This window comes from Elephantulus edwardii, unplaced genomic scaffold, assembly GCF_000299155.1.
Source record: "Elephantulus edwardii isolate Elephantulus edwardi_28Jun2011 unplaced genomic scaffold, EleEdw1.0 scaffold00159, whole genome shotgun sequence".
Lineage (NCBI taxonomy): Eukaryota > Metazoa > Chordata > Mammalia > Macroscelidea > Macroscelididae > Elephantulus > Elephantulus edwardii.
In genome coordinates this window covers 5,237,736-5,241,660 of record NW_006399909.1, presented here as the reverse complement: position 1 = coordinate 5,241,660, position 3,925 = coordinate 5,237,736, and the positions used below count along the sequence as shown (strand labels likewise).

The 3,925-nt window shown below is 45.7% G+C and overlaps 1 pseudogene; it reads right to left on the bottom strand.

The window, feature by feature from the left end:
* Positions 1-1,370: 1,370 nt before the first annotated feature.
* On the bottom strand, positions 1,371-2,703 carry LOC102857455 (annotated as a pseudogene).
* Between the last annotated feature and the right edge of the window lie 1,222 nt (positions 2,704-3,925).

Genomic DNA, 3,925 nt, shown 5'->3' with positions numbered 1-3,925 from the left:
CATTAAGTAAAACTCATACTGACCCTATGAACTACAAATTTTAATCTTGTCCTGTCCTGTGCCAATCTTATCATCTCTGACACACATGACTTTATTGCAGCTGTCACCATGTCATAGAGTGTTTCCATTTAGTGGAGTGTCTCTCTCTCTTCTGCTGACTTTCCACATTTCTCAACATGATGTCTTTCTCACAGGAATAGCCTCTTCCAGTAACATGCCAAACCTATGAAGCTTTATCATCCTTTCCTCCATGGAGAACTAAGGTGGCAAAAGAGATATATGACAGAGAGAGAGAGAGAGAGGGAGAGAGAGAGAGATTTTGTTCTTTTGGCAGACCTTGGGATGTTCAGCACAACTAAAAGGCATAAATTCTTCTGTCATCCTTTTTCATTGTTCAGCTCTCTGATGTATAGCAAATGATTGAAAAGACCAGGGCCTGAATCAGGAACACATTAGTCTTCAAATTGATATCACTGCTTCTCAGTAATGTGGAGATATCAGACTTTCCCAGTGCAATGTGTCTTCTGATGTCCTATTTGCTGGTATCAAAGGTGTTGATTGTGGATCCATGTAAGATGAAAGAGGTTACAATTTCTATCTTTTCTCCATCAATCAGGATGTTGCTTGTTGGTTCAATGGTAAATATTTTTGTCTTTTGATGTTGAGATGTAGTCTATATCAAAAGCTGTGTTCTGTAGTCTTCTGCAGCAAGGGGTTGCTGTATTCTTCAATTTCAGCAAGCAAGGTTGTATCATTTGTATAACACAGGTTGCTAATGAGTCTTCCTTTTATACTGATGCCAAATCCTTCTTCATAGAGTCCAGCTTCTAGAATGATTTGTTCAGTACACAGATTTAATAAGTACAGAGAAAGGATACAACCATAACCCACACTTTTACTAATTTAAAACCACGTGGTCTTTCCTTGCTCCATTTAGACAAATTCTTGGTCTAGGTGTAGGTTAAATATGAGCATAGTTAAGTGTTGGGGAATTCCAATTCTTCTCAATACTTTGTTATGATCCACACAGTCAAATAATTTTGCATAGTCAATACAATAAGAATAAATATTATTTTGATATGCTTTGCCTCTGAAAACCTGCTGGAGGGTCAGTGGGTCAGCTATAGGTCAGTTCCAACTCTATGGTACACAACCACAACAATAATTCCCTGTTTTTAGTCAGCCTTTATATGACTTTAGCAATGATTCCCTGGTGCCTTGCCTCTTCTAAACCCATCCTGAATTTCTAGTTGTTCTCTGTCAATGTATTGTTCTAACAACTTTTTTTTTAAGCTCTGGCACGAAAATAGTTTATTAGGGGAAAACAGGGTGAGAAAGTGCTGGAATGTGAGGAATCCACCCTCTCCTCTTCAGGAGCTGGAGCAGGTGGAGCGCTGGCGGAGAGCAGAGGGCTCGAGTTCGGAGCTGCCCAGGGTCTCGAGGGCAGGTGCAGAGGCAGGGGCAGAGGCAGGTGCAGAGGCAGGGGCAGGGGCAGGGGCAGGGGCAGGGGCAGGCAGGTTAACCTCCATCAGCAGAGCTGCGTCTTCCCAGGAGCCTGAACCATCATTGGCCTCGGGTTCAAGCTCCATCTCTCTGCGCAGCACCTGCTGGTCTGGCTTCTCTTCTTCAGAGAGCTGACCCTCTGGGCCCGAGGGCTCCTTGGGGCTCTCACCTTCCTCTGTACCATTGAACTGAGTCAGCTCCTCCTGGCCTTGGGGCCCTTCAGCTGGCTGCTGCGCAGAGGCTCTAGGATGCTTCCCGGGGTTGTCTCTCTTTCGGATGTTAACCTGCAGAGAGAGGCGCTGTCGGGGCCAGATGCCCCCCCCCCCACACCCACTGCATGTAGCTGAAGAGTACGATGACGCTGAGGAAGGTGAAGTTGCTGGCGACGCCGATGAAGGCACAGGTCATGGGGAAGTTGTACAGCAGGTACCTGAGCCCTGTGAAATGGGCATGGATGCGGAGGTAGGCGCCGTACAGCTGGATTCGCTTGCTGTGGACCTCGATGATCACTCCAGTTGTCGGCACATACGAGTTCTCTCTGTAGTCCGAGTACAGCTCCACCTCCAGAAGCTGCTTCTGCTCAGCAAAGCCCAACAGCAGGAAGCTGGAGAAGACCAGAGTGTCCAGCGTCTGGAGCAGGTCCGAGCGGTAATGGAGCATCACTGAGCGTGAAGAAGTAGAGATGATCCGGCCGCCTCTGGTGTAGCAAGAAATGGTGACCAGGAACATGCCCAGGCCCTGATTCACGGCGGACTCCGGTAGCTCAAGTTCCAGGGTAATACGATAGGGCTGCCCGTATATCAGCACCCGATCACGTCCACTCTTAGCCAGCGAGACATTGGCAACAGGGAAGGAGCAGAGCGAGGTGGTGGTGGAATCACAGTCAGTTCTGTAGTAGAAATGCACGGGGCTTAGGTGGCTGACTGTTGGCATGTAGGAAGAGTAGAAGGAGCCATAGAGGAACACAGACACCCAGAGCAGGAGGAGGATGGTGCAGAAGAGAACTCCAAACTGTAGCAGCAGCTTGCGGGCACGGCCTGCCAAGACGTAGGCCACTTCCTGGGCCCACAGTAAGGCAGGTACAGATGGGTCATTGACCATGGCGGGGAGAGTAGGGGGCCTGGCCCCAGGGTCAGCCCTTGGATTCCTAGCTGCTCTGCCACCTGGTCGCCACCCCTGGCCATGGGGTAAGGCAGATGATGGTTCCAGCCTCGCACGATACCAGGGCAACCACCTGGAGAGACTTCCACCTCCCGAGGAAGTGTTCTAACAACTTTGAGATAGTCTTCAGCAATATTTTCATGTGATATTGATGATATTGTTTGATATTTTCCACATTTTGTTCAGTCCCCTTTTAGAGAATGGAAACAAATACGCATCTGTTCCAGTCAGTTGCCAAGAATCTGTCCTCAAAAACTGAAGGCAATTATCACCTATTAAAATCAGGAGTCCAATATTTATTCATTTTATTAATTAAAAAATATTATATTTTATTTCAACTATATTATTAATGGACACTATTCCAAGAGTTGAATTTACAAAATGGATTAAATCACAGATTTTCTTAATATTGTCGTTGCTGTTGTTATTTGTCTTTGAGTCGCCTATGACTTTTAGCAACCTTATGTACAATAGCGCTGAACCTTGCCCTATCCTGAGCCGTTCTCGCTGTCTCTGGCATGCCTACGTCCATTACCCAAGTCAGTAAGTCAATCCATTTCATCCAGGGTCTTCATCTCCTGCAGCATCCTCCAACCTTCCTAGCATGATGTCCTTCTCTAAGGACTGGTCCCTCATGGAAACACATCCAAAGTATGTGAAACAGTATTTCAAAATCCTTGCCTCAAAAGAGCAACTTATCTTCACCTCTCCAGAACAAACCTTCTTGTTTCCTTGGTAGTCCATGGAATGTTCAATACTCATTTCCAGCACCACAACTTAAAGGCATTGGTTCTTCTGTCATCCTTAGTCATTGTTCATCTCTCTGATGCCTAGCAAATTATTTCAAAGGTCATGGGCTGGATCAGGTGCACCTTAGTCCCTAGACTGACATTACTCTTCAGCATTCTGAAGAGGTCTCTGATAGCATATTTCCTTAATGGAATTTATTGTTTGATTTTCTGACTGCTGGTGCCAAGAGTGTTGATTGTGGAACAAAACAAACTCAAGTATTAAACAGTCTCAATCTCTTCTCCATCTATCATGATACTGTTAGTTGACTCAGTAATAAGAATCTTTGCCTTCCTTAGGTTGATCTTCAATCCATATTGGAGACTGCAGTCCTTGAACTTCTGCTGCAAAAGACTCTGGTCTTCCTCAGTTTTACAAAGTAAGGTTGTTGATCAGTCTTCCTCCAATCCTGATACCACACTCCTTCTTATAAAGTCCAGTCTCCCAAATGATATTTTGTGCATCTGATTTT